This window comes from Notolepis coatsorum, assembly GCF_963971535.1.
Source record: "Notolepis coatsorum genome assembly, contig: SCAFFOLD_158, whole genome shotgun sequence".
NCBI lineage: Eukaryota > Metazoa > Chordata > Actinopteri > Aulopiformes > Paralepididae > Notolepis > Notolepis coatsorum.
This window is the reverse complement of record NW_028172861.1, coordinates 509,911-530,066: the sequence shown is the minus strand read 5'-3', so window position 1 is coordinate 530,066 and position 20,156 is coordinate 509,911. Positions and strand designations below refer to the sequence as shown.

General features: G+C 42.4%; 1 pseudogene across 1 annotated transcript in view; it reads right to left on the bottom strand.

Moving 5' to 3' along the window:
• Positions 1 to 18,046, bottom strand: part of LOC311247960 (cadherin-related family member 1a-like) — a 31,485-nt pseudogene extending 13,439 nt beyond the window's left edge. The window contains exons 1-4 of the transcript in view: positions 17,786 to 18,046; positions 12,482 to 12,634; positions 11,095 to 11,259; positions 10,054 to 10,121 (exon numbers count right to left, since the gene is read on the bottom strand). The product of the transcript in view is annotated as a cadherin-related family member 1a-like (transcript). The remainder of the gene's footprint in view (positions 1 to 10,053; positions 10,122 to 11,094; positions 11,260 to 12,481; positions 12,635 to 17,785) is intronic.
• Between the last annotated feature and the right edge of the window lie 2,110 nt (positions 18,047 to 20,156).

The following is a 20,156-nucleotide window of genomic DNA, read 5'->3' as shown; positions in this document are numbered from 1 at the left end:
TTGTTTTAAATGTATGAATAAAGATAAGACTCTAAGATAAAGATCTTTCTGCTTTGATCTTTCTCCAGTGCATGCACCGACCTTGGTGCACAGACGACTCTGCGGACAGATCTTGTCGTCCTCCAATCACAACTGTTGCTTCCCTCTGACAAACCGTTGTGATTGGACGGTCAAGGAAAGAGGGCCGGGCTTGTGAGATACGTCGATGGGATATCAAACGGCTTCAGGAGGACATACAAAACAAATCGTTCGAGGAGGCATAATTCCTTGAAAGGTCATGAGTGGGTTTGTCAATGTGGGTCTGTTGTGTTCTATATAGGTATAGGTGACAAAAGGTAGATCCAAATATGAGGTTGGGGCCTTTAATCCGTTGTTGACTTTACAGCCTGGGAGAACTGTATCCTCAGCTTGGAGCTTAGAGAGTGTGCGTGTTCCTTCCAGGTCATAGAGATACAACCAGTAATCAACCAGTGAACCCTTTACTTTAGAGGTCAGTGGGGCACAAATACTGATTAAGTACTTAGGACCGAATGAGGAACTAAAACAAAACAAACAAACAAACATAGGAACAAATATGTAAATGTAAACCTTTAGAAGGTAAGCAGATAGAAAAATGGAGATTTAAGAGGATAATTGCAACTCGAAACTGGCCCCTGTAAATGTCCGAACACAACCCCCTCCAATGTACAGTAAATTACCAAGTATGGTCTTGTCAATAATCCAATGTACAGTTTTGTTTGTACAGTTATACAGTGTCCCCCACCCACCCCTCCTACCCAACCTCCCCCCCCACTCCTACCCAACCCCCCCCCCCCCCCCCCACCCAACCACCTCCAATGTACAGTCCCCCCCCACCCCCACCTACCCAATCCAATGTACAGTTTCTACGTCAAATGTATATACTCTTTTTTCTGGACTCTTTTGTATCACAAACAGTACTGTAATTGCAAATCTGGTATGTCATAAATGTATAGATGTAGCAGTACTGTCTATCTGTATGTCATGTATGTCATATATGTTACGATGAATTGAAAATGGGGGACCCTGATGTAAACAAGACGAAAGTCTTTCTCTGGTCTGCATCCCCTTAACAATTGTATGTATTGAGCTGTACTGTACTGTACCTATTCTGCAATCTGTTAATAAAGTTTTCAATCAATCAATCAATCAATTCTTTACTGACTGTGTCCTTGGGAAACAGATAGAAGTCATTCTGTAAGGATTTGAGACAGACATCAGGTTTTGAGACATTACTACATAACATACCGATGCAGTTTTGTTCATTACTTCCTAAGTACTTAATCATTATCATCGCGTCCCCTGTGAGATACAGTGCCACCTCTTAAGCCCGACGGGGTCGGTACCGGTCCCAAAATTACATCACGTCATAAATCAATCTGTCTAGACTGTATGGCATAATGTTGCGTTTTTTCTCCTCTCAAATGTATCCAAGAGTAAACATCCTAACCATGTCACAACAACAGTCATAGTGTATATTTTCAGCAATACGTTTGTTTACCAATAGGTTACGGTGTTAGGTAACACTTTATAATAACACTCAGTTTATAAGACATTTATAAGGTATTTGTAGATAATGAACTAATCATGAACAAATCATTCATATGCATTCGTAAATTATTATTAAATCATTTATAACTATATTTGTATAACATTTACAAATTAGTTCTACATTATTTATAACTCATTATCAACATTGTTTTTACTTGATTTGTTCATCATTAAATAATGTTGTTTAATTAATGTGTAGTAACACATTGTAGATGCTTTGAAAAATGGATATGAAAAAACTACTATACTGTACCTCCATTTATTTGTTCATGTTCAACAAATGATTTGTTAAGACATTCATAAAACATCTATAAATCATTTGCAGATGCTATTGTGTGCCCTAATCTAGTGAAGCAACAAATGTCTAATAGTTTATTTGTGGACTTTTATGAATACACATGATGCAATTACCAGACTTGTCTTTTCATGTTTAACAAATGATTTGTTAAGACATTCATAAAACATTTATAAATCATTTGCAGATGCTATTGTGTGCTCTAATCTGAAGTGAAGCCTATATTCATCATTAACCCGTATGTGGTGTTAGGGTCTCCAGCGACCCGTTTCAAGGTTATAATATGTAATAACTACCATGTAGTTGATTTTATTAGAACAAGGCTTTATGATATCCTCCACAACACATATATAAGCACAGCTAAACTATGTTTCACCATTTTGAAAATTATGAAGGTATCTGCAGAAAAAAAGGTATGACTGTGGTGTTAGACCCGGCAAGGTAAAACTATACTATAAAAATACTAAATATAAATAAATAAATAAAATAATAATAAATATACTAAACTTTTTTTCAGAAGTTATATTCTAATATTGTTCTATTATAGTCAGAAAACATTATTATCTATGGGTTTCACATTTAGTATAATTATGATTGAACAACCTCATTTTCATCTTAAAAATAAGCGACATGATGATCGGGGGCCATAAAATCAAATTACAATGGGATTATATGGTTATGAATGCATATAATGTTAGTTAGGATGTATTAACTATATTGAGTGATACTCCTTTCTTTTTAGTGGTCAGGACTGAGTTAGACCCCGGGTCAACATTGACCCGCTAACAACATATAGTGTAACATGGGGGGCACTAGGACCCAGGAGTACCCTGACCAGGTATTGCCAGAGTATGTAGAGGCAGTATCACGCGAGTGAGACTTGACTTCACGTGTGTTGCCAATGCCATCTGTTGAATGGAAGCACGATACATTAGCAGAGCCAAGTTATTCGTGCTGCCCCACGCTTTTAAGGTATGAGCAGGCTAAACACCTTTTTTGTTGTATTTTATATGTATTCTGTATTTTTGCATGTCAACTAATAAAGAAACTTGAACTTGGTGGGTGTACAAAATCCGTCCAGCGGTTCTCGAGTTACATGCCGGTATTTTAGGCTTGTGCAAAGTACATGGTATTGCGCAAAATACCACTCCCGACTCAGGCTGCAGTAGTTCCGTCAATCTAGATCCGATCTCGAAAATGATTTTGGATCGTTGTAGCCAATGAGTGTGGCTTCCAATGATACCCCATGTGGGGATGTGTGAATCAGGGATCTAGGTGAACAACTAAATTTTTCAACATGAAGCCAAATGAATTGAAGTCTATGAGAAAACTGAGGTTTTTCTTTGTACACAGTTTACCAAAATCACTCCTAATCACTCATTTCTGAATGGATCTTTATGAAATTTGGATATGTACTACATACAGCTTCAGGGTATGGCTCCGTCTGGATTTGTAAGCCATACCACCTTCTGGAGAAATACTCCCTCTGGACTACTATCTACTACAGAAAAACTTGAGTAACAAGTTTTTCTACAACTCAAGTTCAGACATGTTACTCTATTACGTTAGCACTAAAAGTGAATATTTTTTTCCGAATGTCATCTTTCAAAAGAGACCAGGCTCATGCATGTGCTATAAGTATAAAGTATGTTGTTTTGGTTTGCAAAAAAAGTATGCAGTCCTCAAAAACGAAAACTAAAATGGCAAATTTTGGGGGCGCTTGCTAAGAGGTTAAGTGTAAATACCATAAAAATACAGTAAATTACCTTTTATCAAAATATTAACCATTAAATAAAGGTTGTAATCTGTAAATGTATTTGATTTGACTGTATTTGGAAACCATTGATGCCAGACATTTACCGTTTTCTTGCAGCTTTTTTTCTTACAGTGATGGCACCATTAATAGTGTTTCAGTGGCTGACTTGCCTACTGCCCTGCTGTGGTCTCTGTCACATGAGGTAATTGTGAGGTCTATTTCCTCTTCCAATAAAATGCCACCAGTCTATTTCCTCGGCCAATCCCATTAGAGGATTAGTAAGAAAAACTCAGAGGAGCCGCGGCTAAAGACCAGTGGGCTACGATACGTTTACAGTGAAGCACAGTGGTGTGCTGGAGGTACAGTAGGTAGGTTAGTAGTGGGTTTACTTACAGGTCAATCTCCATAATATATTACATTAGATTCAAATGTATTGTCATTATGCAGCACAAGTACAGTACAACGAAAATAAGTTTTGCATCCAACCAGAGTGCAAATGTAACAATAAAGTGCAATAGTAATATACAATGTACATGTGATTAAACTGGGTATGAAATATATAAATTAGTACTAATGAGTAATAGTGCTAATCAGATGTATGTACAGAGTTGTAGTAATATGTACAGTGATACAGGTATAAAGACACTCTGGTAGTAAGTCACTGGCCAGCAGTGTAACTATAGTTAGAGTGAATACTGTGAATATATTTTTCAGTTAGTTAGATAGTAAATTATATTGACCTATTTGTTTACACTGCTTGTGTTGTTTTTACTACCTGTACCCCCCCCCCCTTCCCCCATGCTGCTATGATGCCTGAATTTCCCCAAGGGGAGCAATAAAGGAATATCTTATCTTATCTTAAGGGATATACAGGTAATAGTATCTAGTCTACAGATATGTAAAAAGGATTATATACAGTATATACAGCATTATTATACATGATATCATGCAGAGTTATATGGGTATATGCAGGTGTATACGTAGGTATATATAAGGATTCTATGGAGGTATATTCAGACAGATATGTATAAATTTTACCCAGGGACAGAGCACATTAATCAACATCTTCAGTTTCCACATCAATGTAAATGTGCCAGAATTAGCGAATGAGCTAGTTTTCATCTGTATGATATGGATATATATATATGCGGTAAATATAAATATATAAATGTATATAGTATATACAGCACTACTGTACATGCTATCATACAGAGTTATATGGCTAGACCAGTGGTTCCCAAAGTCGGGGTCGCGACCCAAAGATGGGCCGCGAGATGATTTAAAAAAAAAAAGAAAAAAAAAAAATATTGTCAGGCCACTGAACTTAGAAGCAGGCCAGGACAGTGTTTCTAGTTGTATTCTAAAATTCTATTTTATTCTATTCTAAAATGTGACTATATGGTTTTATATTAACTTAATAAATAAACAAAAACGAAAAATCTACTTATTTCAACGAACATTTCAAACTAAATAACAGACTATGCACATAAAACGCTGAAAACAACCGAAGCAACAATAGTATTTTAATGAGGCTATTATTATTATCATTATTATTTTGCAACAAGTTAGCCCTCTCATAAATAGCACATATAAATGAATAACTAACTTGAACTAACTTAATAGGATTGAAGTGATATTTGGCTTAAAAAATCGGTCGCCTGGCAAAAAAAAAAAAAAAAGCCTGACGATGTGCATTGGGCCGCGGCTCTCTGACGCCTTATTTTCTGGGTCCCGGCCTGAAAAGTTTGGGAACCCCTGGGCTAGACTGTAGTATGAGGTAGGTATAGTTATGATTACTTTTGGTCAGGCCCGGACGTGTGTAGTCTTTTACCAACAAACTTGCAGTTCCGCGTTCGGGTTCTGCGATCTGATTGGCCACTGACATACGCTCTCTCTACGCCCAAACAGCGCGTTACGCTAGTTCTGCCTCTAACACCGCCGGGGCTGCGATGGGAACAGCTAGGGTGGTCGTCAAGCTGGACCGCGTACTCAAATGAGTACACTGCCGTGAAAAGCTGCCCTTGAAACAGCAGCGATACAGCTCTTCCTTGAGCTGAAGTGATGACCCGAAAATTACTCAAGTCCAAATTCAGCCCTGATCATTTATATTTTTAGATTAAAAATCTTTCAAAATCAGTGTTGTTGCTAATCATTGACACCTGCTAGCCTGTAATAATGACCCCCAGAAAAATCTACTTTGCATTTGATATATTGAAAGTATTTCACTGTTTGTGTGTTTTTTCTTTTTTTTTTTTACAATAGTTTGTGATGCCATCACACACACTGGCATTTAAAGGGTAACAATTCAAAAATTCCTGGACCAGAATGCAGGAGATTAAGTCTTTGTAACAAGAAATGTCCTGGTGGGGGGACCCCCAGACCCCCCGCTTAAAAAGTGGCCTGACTGGGGCTATATTTCGCACTATATTTCCCAGCCTGAATTATTTCCCCAGTCCGGCCCTGCTTTTGGCATGAGAGTAGTGAAGGCAAAGTCTCACTGGTTTCACTGGTGAGCGAAAGAGTGAGTGAGCCTCTTTTCCCCGGAAATAATACAATCTCTCTAACCCAGCTAATGCTCTGGAAGGCTGAGGTGAATGTATGAAAAAGCAACCAGTTCAAACATGAAAAGAGAATCACTGGGATTTGCTGTCAAATTTAGATTGGATTAGATTAAGGTATATGTTTTGGCTTCTTTGTTCTTCAAGCTGAAGATAGCATCTCTGTCCGCAATGAACTCTTTGGCATCTAGGATGAACTGGGGCTCCATGGCCTCAGAGTGAACTCTAGAACTATCACACAGGTCAACATCTCTTTTACCTTCTTTCAATTTACATTCTAGTATATTGTCGTGTTCAGTGTGGCCATAGAAGAAACATATTATGAGGATTGTCTTTTAGGAAGATTGCTTTCATCGATAGAGCGACAGTAAGTACAGTCAAGCGTCAATTCTAGTGCATTTAAAGGTGCTGTAAGTGGTATTTCCTAAGTGTTAAATAGCTCTACATTCAGCCATATCAGCCATATAGAGTGTCTGGTCAGTAACATGGGTCTGACAGCCATCACTGATACAGAGTGTCTGGTCAGTAACATGGGTCTGACAGCCATCACTGATACAGAGTGTCTGGTCAGTAACATGGGTCTGACAGCCATCACTGATATAGAGTGTCTGGTCAGTAACATGGGTCTGACAGCCATCACTGATACAGAGTGTCTGGTCAGTAACATGGGTCTGACAGCCATCACTGATACAGAGTGTCTGGTCAGTAACATGGGTCTGACAGCCATCACTGATACAGAGTGTCTGATCAGTAACATGGGTCTGACAGCCATCACTGATATAGAGTGTCTGGTCAGTAACATGGGTCTGACAGCCATCACTGATACAGAGTGTCTGGTCAGTAACATGGGTCTGACAGCCATCACTGATATAGAGTGTCTGGTCAGTAACATGGGTCTGACAGCCATCACTGATATAGAGTGTCTGGTCAGTAACATGGGTCTGACAGTCATCACTGATACAGAGTGTCTGGTCAGTAACATGGGTCTGACAGCCATCACTGATACAGAGTGTCTGGTCAGTAACATGGGTCTGACAGCCATCACTGATACAGAGTGTCTGGTCAGTAACATGGGTCTGACAGCCATCACTGATACAGAGTGTCTGGTCAGTAACATGGGTCTGACAGCCATCACTGATATAGAGTGTCTGGTCAGTAACATGGGTCTGACAGCCATCACTGATATATAGAGTGTCTGGTCAGTAACATGGGTCTGACAGCCATCACTGATACAGAGTGTCTGGTCAGTAACATGGGTCTGACAGCCATCACTGATATAGAGCGTCTGGTCAGTAACATGGGTCTGACTTATTTGCTCTGATTTGCTTAACCCTTTCACTACCACACTACAGACGGTTAACCCTTTCACTACCACACTACAGAAGGTTAACCTTTCACTACCACACTACAGACGGTTAACCCTTTCACTACCACACTACAGAAGGTTAACCTTTCACTACCACACTACAGAAGGTTAACCTCTTCACTACCACACTACAGAAGGTTAACCTTTCACTACCACACTACAGAAGGTTAACCTTTCACTACCACACTACAGAAGGTTAACCTTTCACTACCACACTACAGAAGGTTAACCTTTCACTACCACACTACAGAAGGTTAAAAGCCTTTCACTACCACACTACAGACGGTTAACCCTTTCACTACCACACTACAGAAGGTTAACCTTTCACTACCACACTACAGAAAGTTAACCTTTCACTACCACACTACAGAAGGTTAACCCTTTCACTACCACACTACAGAAGGTTAACCTTTTACTACCACACTACAGACGGTTAACCATCTGTAGTGTGGTAGTGAAAGGGTTAAAACTAGTTTTTATTTCTTTGTCAGACACAGAGTACATAGCATGTAGTGGCTGAGGATGTTTTAGGCAGCTCGTGTGAAAGGCATAGCATTATCTCCTTGTTGATATTAGTCAGCACTTCAGCCACTAATAATGTTGCATAAGCGATTGTGTTTTTATTTATTTTTTTGTCTGGGCTTTATTCCGGTCTGCTGGGGCCAGCTGGTTCCCCCCACCAGCTCTGTGAATCCACACTCACATAATCATATCACATAATCATATCACATAATCACCACATGTGGACCCGTCGATTCACACTGCGGGCCATTTTGCTCTTATGTCACGCTCAGCCTCAGGTTGGGATTCCTTTCCACCGCCGGTTCGATCCCCGGATCCCTGGTATTACAGCTACAACGCCCACCATCCTGCCGACATCTTCTACCTAATTTTTGTGTTTAGTTCTTTTTGCATTTTGTAAACAAAAATAATTCGTTTTGTATATTGTTGTTTGGTCTTTAATTATTAATTTTTTTAATTTTTTTTTTACTCTATGGCGCACAATTTCAGGTGGGTCGTACAGAACCAAGCATTTCACTATAAATGTGGTAAAAAAAAAAAAAAAGCTTGAAGCTTGAAACTTAAACTTGAAACTTGAGCAAGGCACTGAACCCCATAAACTGCTCCAGGGGGTGCTGCACTGCAGGTGACCCTGCCCTCTGACCTCTGACCTCTCTGATGAAAAGCATATGTGATGGAATGTGTGTCACTAGGAGGGATATGAGGACTGTGTGTCACTAGGAGGGATATGAGGACTGTGTGTAACTAGGAGGGATATGAGGACTGTGTGTAACTAGGAGGGATATGAGGACTGTGTGTCACTAGGAGGGATATGAGGACTGTGTGTAACTAGGAGGGATATGAGGACTGTGTGTAACTAGGAGGGATATGAGGACTGTGTGTAACTAGGAGGGATATGAGGACTGTGTGTGTGTAACTAGGAGGGATATGAGGACTGTGTGTAACTAGGAGAGATATGAGGACTGTGTGTAACTAGGAGGGATATGAGGACTGTGTGTAACTAGGAGGGATATGAGGACTGTGTGTAACTAGGAGGGATATGAGGACTGTATGTAACTAGGAGGGATATGAGGACTGTGTGTAACTAGGAGGGATATGAGGACTGTGTGTAACTAGGAGAGATATGAGGACTGTGTGTAACTAGGAGGGATATGAGGACCGTGTGTAACTAGGAGGGATATGAGGACTGTGTGTCACTAGGAGGGATGTGAGGACTGTGTGTAACTAGGAGGGATATGAGGACTGTATGTAACTAGGAGGGATATGAGGACTGTGTGTAACTAGGAGGGATGTGAGGACTGTGTGTAACTAGGAGGGATATGAGGACTGTATGTAACTAGGAGGGATATGAGGACTGTGTGTAACTAGGAGGGATATGAGGACTGTGTGTAACTAGGAGGGATGTGAGGACTGTGTGTAACTAGGAGGGATATGAGGACTGTGTGTAACTAGGAGGGATATGAGGACTGTGTGTCACTAGGAGGGATATGAGGACTGTGTGTAACTAGGAGGGATATGAGGACTGTGTGTAACTAGGAGGGATGTGAGGACTGTGTGTAACTAGGAGGGATATGAGGACTGTGTGTAACTAGGAGGGATATGAGGACTGTGTGTAACTAGGAGGGATATGAGGACTGTGTGTAACTAGGAGGGATGTGAGGACTGTGTGTAACTAGGAGGGATATGAGGACTGTGTGTAACTAGGAGGGATATGAGGACTGTGTGTCACTAGGAGGGATATGAGGACTGTGTGTAACTAGGAGGGATATGAGGACTGTGTGTAACTAGGAGGGATATGAGGACTGTGTGTAACTAGGAGGGATATGAGGACTGTGTGTAACTAGGAGGGATAGGCTCCTTGTGTACGTTGCCAATAAAACAACCTTCTTCACCCCGTTCAGAACCATAAGTGCCACAGATCTCCGTGATACGGTTCCTGACGGAGCGCGTGCAGAAAGAGGGAGAGAGAGAGGGACGCTGTACTCACAGATCAGCCCCCGAGCCGTAGATAGAGTACTTGACCTCCCCCCAGAGCCCTGAGTCTGGATCTGTTGCCTGTGGACAAAAGAAAGGAAAATAATGTTAGTAGTTCGGACTGGATACCTGCTGCAGGCTGCAGATCATCAGGACCGTGCGTCTAGCTAGGCATTCTGGGAGTCGGAGGCTTCACCGTACTGCTGTTTAAAAGAGGACTACAAACGCACCTCTTCACAAAAGCCTTCTCTTAGTTTTAACCTTTTTATCTTATACATGCCTTGTGTGTGTTTTATCCCTTTTTTCTATGGTTTTTATGCCTTGTTTTTTTTAATTGCCTATGTTTTTAAAGTCTATGTTTTTACCCTGTATAGCACCCTGAGATTTGGTTTCCAAATGTAGAGTGCACTATAAATTGAATGTATTATTATTATTATTATTATTATTATTATTATTCACATTTAGTCACATGACCCTCGCTGTCCCCCCCCCCCCCCCCCCCCCCCGCCAGGACAAGGTCACATGACCCTCTGATGAGTTATATTCATTAAAGAAAGTTGATTTAATTGATTTAGTTGGGCTGGGGCTTCTCCCTGTGCTGGGGCTGGAAAGTTGTTAAAAAAAAAAAAAAATGACTAATTTAATCAGATGAATCACTTTATTCAAATTGAGGATTTAGTTTGAGGATATTTATAAATAAAAAATATATATAAATAAAAAATATATATATATATTTGGTAGGGATGCTCGATATTGGCTTTTTTACCGATACCGATATTCCGATATTGTCCAACTCTTAATTTCCGATACCGATATCAACCGATATCAACCGATACCGATATATGCAGGGTTTCCCACTACAAAAAACGGAATAATTTCAGGTAACTAATAATTTCACTGGATATATATATAACAAATATTGTTATTGTTTATTTTATTTTTTTAACCGATACCGATATTTTCCGATATCACATTTTACTGCCGATATCGGCCGATAATATCGGACATCCCTAATATATATATATTTGGTGTATCTGCAGCCAGGGCCGCTCACCGTCACAGACACCACGTTGGAGCCCCCGGGCGAGTTCTCTGGGATCCGGGCGATGTAGTACTCCGAGGAGAAGCGGGGCGCGTTGTCGTTGGTGTCCAGCAGGTGGATGACGATGTCCGCCGTGGCGCTGAACCGCTCGGGGGTGTCCACCTCCACCGCCAGCAGCTGAGGGAGGGACGTGCAGCACAGAATGTTAACCCTCGAGTCACCCTTCAAAAAACCCACTACCGGTCTCCCTAGTGACCGAAACGGCGATCTCGGTAAAAACATCTCTTTTTCATGTATTGTTCCAATTTTCTTTCATGAATATCATTATTTTTTTTTTTAAACTTTGACCAGTCAGCTGGTTCTTTTTAGCGTTTATCGCTTTTTCTTCGCATTCATACTTGGTCAAGTTCGACCGACAGAAGCAGGCTGAAAGGGTTCAGATGGGGGGGAAGACACTCTGGGAAAGGCACGGCTGCCGTCCGGGATTCGAACGCGCTCAGCCCCAGATCCGCGCGAGCGCGGTTGTCCACGGCGCTGAAATAGCACTCGCGGTACGTGGTGAGCTACTGGAGCTCCCCCATGAATATCATTATTAACTTCAGTCCTCACCATACATATAGAATATTTATTCATTTTCAGGATTTTAACAATTTTTTTAATTAGGGTTAGGGTTGGGGTTAGGTTTAGGAGGTTAGGGTTAGGATGTTAGGGTTAGGGTTACCCTAGGGTTAGTGGTTACCCTAGGGTTAGTGGTTACTCTAACTCTAACCCTAACCTGTCCAGTTCTGCGACTAGGGTGAAAGGTGTGACACTTGTTGTTCACGCGCTTAATAGTGATTGTTTTTAAAAAACAAACATGGATTATTGTAATGTGAGTCCAAGATGTGATACTGAGCTACTTTTCTGGCATATACATAAAATCTAGCCAACACTATCCACAAACACACGTAAAAAAAAAGGGCTTTTTGACCAGAACTGCGACAAGGGTGACTGGAGGGTTAAAGCAAAACATGTAAATTTAAAGGAACACGCCAACTTTTTGGGAAATTCGCTTATTTGCCATCTACCCTGGAGTTAGACGAGCAGACGCATACCCTTTTATTCTCTGTGCATGCATTAGGCTTAGGGAACAGCCGCCCCGTTAGCCTAGCTTAGCGTCAGTCACTGGAAGTAGGTGTGCCAGTGTAGCCTAGTTCCCAACAGTCACCCCAACAATACACAAAACTCCAAAACCTTCCTGTAAACACGTTGTGTGACCTGTGTGTATTTACCACGTGGAGCACTTTGTTACAATACTTATACTTACATTACAATAAAGTTGACTTTGACTTTGACTTTGATCAACATTTGTTTCCACTATAAAAGCCAGTGAAGACACCAGCGGCCCCCACGGACCCACCTTGTAGGTGAGGAACTGGTACTTCTCGTAGTCCATGGCGGCAGAGTCCTCCACCAGGATGGTGACCTGGGCCTCGTTCAGTACCGTCTGGGGCACCACCCTCAGGATGTGTCCCGGGCCGAGCAGCCTCAGGGTGAACTTGGCGTTGGCTCCCTGCCGGGGGGGGAGGAGCGGAGCACACGCATTATTAGCCACTGTGGCAACAACCCCCAATGGCTGGGGGGGCGCTGCCCATATTTGGGCGTCCGCTTCCAGACGCACCTGTCGCTAGAAGGCCATCAAGTTTTAAGTTTCATTCAATCATTCATCAATCATCATTCATTCAATCATTTTAAGTTTAAAAAGATGTTTAAAAACAGGGTTCTAGAATCTTATAGTAAAATTTAACCTACAATCTTTTTTTCTACCATGAAACTCTGGTATTGTAGATGAATTTTAGATTTTTCCTACGTTGGCTTATGTTCTTTTCAGGAACGTTTTTTTTGTTTGTTTGTTGATTGTTGATTTTTGTTTGTTTGTTTGTTTGTTTTATCTTGCAAACTTTTACTTTTTTTTTCTTCTTTTCTGGATAGTTTTTTGTTGATTTTTGATTGTTGATTTATTTTGTTTGTTTGTTTGTTATATTTTGAAAACTAACTTTTTTGAATTTGTTTTTTTGAATTAGGGGTATAGGTTGCTCTATAAGCCTTCGGCTTCAAACCTATCCTTTTCGTTTGTTTATTTGTGAAAATGTTCGAAAAATTATTTGTTTGTTTATTTATTTGTAAACATTCAAAATAAAATAATTCATTCATAATTCATTCATTCATTCATTCATTCATCAAGACCAACTAGCAAATCGTGTTGAGGAGGGGGAACTTACAGTAATGGGGCCCCAAGAGCCCACTCTCACTCTCTCGTATCGGGGGCAGGGAGACAGACCAAGAGCCCACTCTCACTCTCTCGTATCGGGGGCAGGGAGACAGACCAAGAGCCCACTCTCACTCTCTCGTATCGGGGGCAGGGAGACAGACCAAGAGCCCACTCTCACTCTCTCGTATCGGGGGCAGGGAGACAGACCAAGAGCACCCTCTCACTCTCTCGTATCGGGGGCAGGGAGACAGACCAAGAGCCCACTCTCACTCTCTCGTATCGGGGGCAGGGAGACAGACCAAGAGCCCACTCTCACTCTCTCGTATCGGGGGCAGGGAGACAGACCAAGAGCCCACTCTCACTCTCTCGTATCGGGGGCAGGGAGACAGACCAAGAGCACCCTCTCACTCTCTCGTATCGGGGGCAGGGAGACAGACCAAGAGCCCACTCTCACTCTCTCGTATCGGGGGCAGGGAGACAGACCAAGAGCACCCTCTCACTCTCTCGTATCGGGGGCAGGGAGACAGACCAAGAGCCCACTCTCACTCTCTCGTATCGGGGGCAGGGAGACAGACCAAGAGCCCACTCTCACTCTCTCGTATCGGGGGCAGGGAGACAGACCAAGAGCCCACTCTCACTCTCTCGTATCGGGGGCAGGGAGACAGACCAAGAGCACCCTCTCACTCTCTCGTATCGGGGGCAGGGAGACAGACCAAGAGCACCCTCTCACTCTCTCGTATCGGGGGCAGGGAGACAGACCAAGAGCACCCTCTCACTCTCTCGTATCGGGGGCAGGGAGACAGACCAAGAGCCCACTCTCACTCTCTCGTATCGGGGCAGGGAGACAGACCAAGAGCCCACTCTCACTCTCTCGTATCGGGGGCAGGGAGACAGACCAAGAGCCCACTCTCACTCTCTCGTATCGGGGGCAGGGAGACAGACCAAGAGCCCACTCTCACTCTCTCGTATCGGGGCAGGGAGACAGACCAAGAGCCCACTCTCACTCTCTCGTATCGGGGGCAGGGAGACAGACCAAGAGCCCACTCTCACTCTCTCGTATCGGGGGCAGGGAGACAGACCAAGAGCCCACTCTCACTCTCTCGTATCGGGGGCAGGGAGACAGACCAAGAGCCCACTCTCACTCTCTCGTATCGGGGGCAGGGAGACAGACCAAGAGCCCACTCTCACTCTCTCGTATCGGGGGCAGGGAGACAGACCAAGAGCCCACTCTCACTCTCTCGTATCGGGGGCAGGGAGACAGACCAAGAGCCCACTCTCACTCTCTCGTATCGGGGGCAGGGAGACAGACCAAGAGCCCACTCTCACTCTCTCGTATCGGGGGCAGGGAGACAGACCAAGAGCACCCTCTCACTCTCTCGTATCGGGGGCAGGGAGACAGACCAAGAGCCCACTCTCACTCTCTCGTATCGGGGGCAGGGAGACAGACCAAGAGCGGAGAAGCCGCCCGGCAGACAGTGTTATTAGAAGTCAGAGAGAGAGAGTGAGGAGAAGAGTGCATTTTTTTTTTTTTGTATCAATTTTTTCTCCCATTTTTCTATTTTTCTCCCATCCCAATTTCGTATCATCCAATTCAACCCTCCCCTGTCACAAACGCTGTTTCTTGCCTCCCACAAGCCGGCTGCAATGTGGACTAAGTCATACATAGCACAAGTCCCCTCCGATACTCGAGGTAACAGCAGTCGCATCTTTCCACCTGCGCGGCGCGATCTTTCAGCGTCAGGGGTCTGCGCTTTGGAGGGGCCCCGCCCCCGTCGCTTCCTGATTCTACTGCGCAGGCGCACCAACCGACCTGTAGGAGTCGCTGTCCACAACGCCCGATCCCCACCCATCAGTTTCCCACCCCCTAATACGGCCAATGTGTATCAGTGCGGACGACCAGCTAAACTGAAAGCAATGTGGAGCGCTGGGATCGAACAGGCGAACCCAGCGTCTCCAGTATTCGTGGTGAGCGCCTTGCCCACTGCACCACGTAGCCGCCCACGTTTGTTTGTTTTATTAGAGAATAAAGAAAAGTATTATTTCAGGAAACACTACCGTCTGTTTGTTGTTTATTCTGCCACCCCTACACCTGGAATTGCCACGAACACGTAGTTCCTTTATTCATACCGGAGAGAGAAAAGGCCTGACGCGCCTCTCACGCCGTTTTTACTGAGATTGTCTCACTGCGAAACACAGACTAATCCACGTATAATCCTTTTGTTCTATTTATAATGATACATAACATAATCATATTTCTAATACTTCTGATCAAATGTTGCACAAATAAACCCTGTGATATTCAATCAATGTAAAAGCATGGCGTTGTTGTTGTTGTTGTTGTTGTTGTTGTTGTTGTTGTTGTTGACGGCGGCTCAGAGACGATGAATCACGGATGGATATCAAAGCGACAAAAATCAACGGTCCCTTTATCTGTCGCGGGGGAAATACTATTGGTAATGGAACGCGATACAGTACAACAGAGGAGACACAGCCTGGTTTAACCCTTTCACTACCACACTACAGAAGGTTAACCTTTTCACTACCACACTACATATGGTTAACCTTTTCACTACCACACTACAGAAGGTTAACCTTTCACCACCACACTACAGAAGGTTAACCTTTCACTACCACACTACAGAAGGTTAACCTTTTCACTACCACACTACAGAAGGTTAACCTTTCACTACCACACTACAGAAGGTCAACCCTTTCACTACCACACTACAGACGGTTAACCCTTTCACTACCACACTACAGAAGGTTAACCTTTCACTACCACACTACAGACAGTTAACCATTTCACTACCACACTACAGAAGGTTAACCTTTCACTACCACACTACAGAAGGTTAACCTTTTCACTACCACACTACAGAAGGTTAACCTTTCACTACCACATTACAGAAGGTTAACCCTTCACTACCACACTACAGCTGGTTAACCCTTTCACTACCACACTACAGCATGTTAACCCTTTCACTACCACACTACAGACGGTTAACCCTTTCACTACCACACTACAGAAGGTTAATCCTTTCACTACCACACTACATACGGTTAACCCTTTCACTACCACACTACATACGGTTAACCCTTTCACTACCACACTACAGATGGTTAACCCTTTCACTACCACACTACAGCATGTTAACCCTTTCACTACCACACTACAGACAGTTAACCCTTTCACTACCACACTACAGAAGGTTAACCCTTTCACTACCACACTACAGCATGTTAACCCTTTCACTACCACACTACAGACAGTTAACCCTTTCACTACCACACTACAGAAGGTTAACCCTTTCACTACCACACTACAGACGGTTAACCCTTTCACTACCACACTACATACGGTTAACCCTTTCACTACCACACTACAGATGGTTAACCCTTTCACTACCACACCACAGATGGTTAACCCTTTCACTACCACAGTACAGCAGGTTAACCTTTCACTACCACACTACATAATGTTAACCCTTTCACTACCACACTACAGAAGGTTAACCTTTCACTACCACACTACAGAAGGTTAACCCTTTCACTACCACACTACAGAATGTTAACCTTTCACTACCACACTACAGACGGTTAACCCTTTCACTACCACACTACAGACGGTTAACCCTTTCACTACCACACTACAGACGGTTAACCGGCTGTAGTGTAGTAGTGAAAGGGTTAACCTTCTGTAGTGTGGTAGTGAAAGGGTTAATAACAGGTTACATTAGAACGCGATACAGTACGACAGAGGAGACATGGTTTAATAACAGGTTACATCAGAGGTTACGTTTAGCAGCCATTTGGACGGTGGTTATGTTTTTATTTGGGCTGGCTCGCTCGCGTATTGTATTTATGTAATATCATAAAAGGCATTATTGTCATAATGGCAGAGGGTTTAACGTCACTTCCCAGACGGTAAGCCAGGCACTCAGCCGGCTCTTCCTGAGGACATTAGTATGATGTGGGGGACGTTGAATAACTCTCAGTACACAACGACACCATCTGCTCAGAACGGTACTATTGCATAGTTTGAATAACGTTTACATAATGACAGTCACTATTGCATGTAGACATTAAGTCTATAGGAATTCTGTGTCAGAACAATACAAAAATACTGCACCTAGGCTGAGTCATTGTGTCAGAATAATAATACAAGATACTTCACTTGATCAGAGTCATTGTGTCAGAATAATAATAATGATAATAATGAGTGCAGACGTATAAAATCACAGTTTTTCACATTAGGATCTAACATCCCAACAGGCCACCTTGTTGTTTATCGTTTGATTCAGTTTTAAATAGACAATAATAAAAAGAGTAAGATAAAATAGACAGAGTAAAATAGTGCAATAGTGCAGTGCAATAAAATAGTAAAATAGAATAGATTAAAAAAAAAAAAAATGTACAGTGCAACAAAAGTAATAATAATAAACGATGCGTCACCTGGTCCGAGTCGTTGACGGTTATCTTCAGGCCCCTCAGGATCTCGCCCTCCGGCGGGTGCTCGTACATGGTGAGCTGGAACATGTTCTGGGGGCCCTTCTCCCCGTAGAACGTGGGGGGGTTGTTGTTCAGGTCCACCACCCGGATGATCACAGAGGTCACGCCGTAGTCCTCCGTGAGGTCGCCGTCGGGGCCCACCTCCGAGGCCTGCACGGCACAGAAACATGGCGGGTTGTTTTTAGTAATACTGTGCACGAGCATTACACTAGAGGTTCCAGTAATACTGTGCACGAGCATTACACTAGAGCAGTGGTTCTCAACTGGTCTCGCCTCGGGACCCAACATTTTCCTTAGTCATTAAGTCGCGACCCAAATTTTGGAACCACTATGATTTATTTCAATTTTTCTTTTTTGCAGTAATACACAATCTTTCATGCACTGTTAAAAACGTGAAATAAACAAAAAAAAAAGTGCAACAAAAGTGCAACTAGGGCTAAAAACCCAATGAAATAAAATAACAATAATAATAAATAATATATTCTTCTTAGCAGACTTCTTAGCTTAACATCCCAGGGAACTAATGGGATAACTGGGGATGTTGTTTGCTCCTGACAAGAGTCTGGTAGACAAAGCAACTCTGAGGTCATGCTCAATGTCCAATCTGTTCCTCTGCTTTGTCTTCAGCTGGACCAGAGCTGAGAAGCCACTTTCACAAAGATAGGTCGTGCAAAAAAAAAAAGCAGTACTTTTTTTTTTCTTTCTCACACATCCGCGACCCACTCAAAATGGCCCCGTGACCCACTTTTGGGTCGCGACCCACCAGTTGAGAAACACTGCACTAGAGGCTCCAGTGATACTGTGCATGAGCATTACACTAGAGGTTCCAGTAATACTGTGCATGAGCATTATTACACTAGGTTCCAGTAATACTGTACATGAGCATTACACTAGACTAGAGGTTCCAGTAATACTGTACATGAGCATTACACTAGAGGTTCCAGTAATACTGTACATGAGCATTATTACACTAGAGGTTCCAGTAATACTGTACATGATCATTACACTGGAGGTTCCAGTAATACTGTACATGAGCATTACACTAGAGGTTCCAGTAATACTGTACATGATCATTATTACACTAGAGGTTCCAGTAATACTGTACATGAGCATTATTACACTAGAGGTTCCAGTAATACTGTACATGAGCATTATTACACTAGAGGCTCCAGTAATACTGTACATGAGCATTATTACACTAGAGGTTCCAGTAATACTGTACATGAGCATTATTACACTAGAGGTTCCAGTAATACTGTACATGAGCATTATTACACTAGAGGCTCCAGTAATACTGTACATGAGCATTATTACACTAGAGGCTCCAGTAATACTGTACATGAGCATTATTACACTAGAGGCTCCAGTAATACTGTACATGAGCATTACACTAGAGGCTCCAGTAATACTGTACATGAGCATTACACTAGAGGCTCCAGTAATACTGTACATGAGCATTATTACACTAGAGGTTCCAGTAATACTGTACATGAGCATTATTACACTAGAGGTTCCAGTAATACTGTACATGAGCATTACACTAGAGGTTCCAGTAATACTGTACATGAGCATTATTACACTAGAGGCTCCAGTAATACTGTACATGAGCATTATTACACTAGAGGCTCCAGTAATACTGTACATGAGCATTACACTAGAGGTTCCAGTAATACTGTACATGAGCATTATTACACTAGAGGTTACAGTAATACTGTACATGAGCATTACACTAGAGGTTCCAGTAATACTGTGCATGAGCATTACACTAGAGGTTCCAGTAATACTGTACATGAGCATTACACTAGAGGTTCCAGTAATACTGTACATGAGCATTACACTAGAGGTTCCAGTAATACTGTGCACGAGCATTACACTAGAGGTTACAGTAATACTGTACATGAGCATTACACTAGAGGTTACAGTAATACTGTACATGAGCATTACACTAGAGGTTACAGTAATACTGTGCACGAGCATTACACTAGAGCAGTGGTTCTCAACTGGTCTCGCCTCGGGATCCAACATTTTCCTTAGTCATTAAGTCGCGACCCAAATTTTGGAACCACTATGATTTATTTCAATTTTTCTTTTTTGCAGTAATACACAATCTTTCATGCACGGTTAAAAACGTGAAATAAACAAAAAAAAAAGTGCAACAAAAGTGCAACTAGGGCTAAAAACCCAATGAAATAAAATAATAACAATAATAATAAATAATATATTCTTCTTAGCAGACTTCTTAGCTTAACATCCCAGGGAACTAATGGGATAACTGGGGATGTTGTTTGCTCCTGACAAGAGTCTCAAAGTCTGG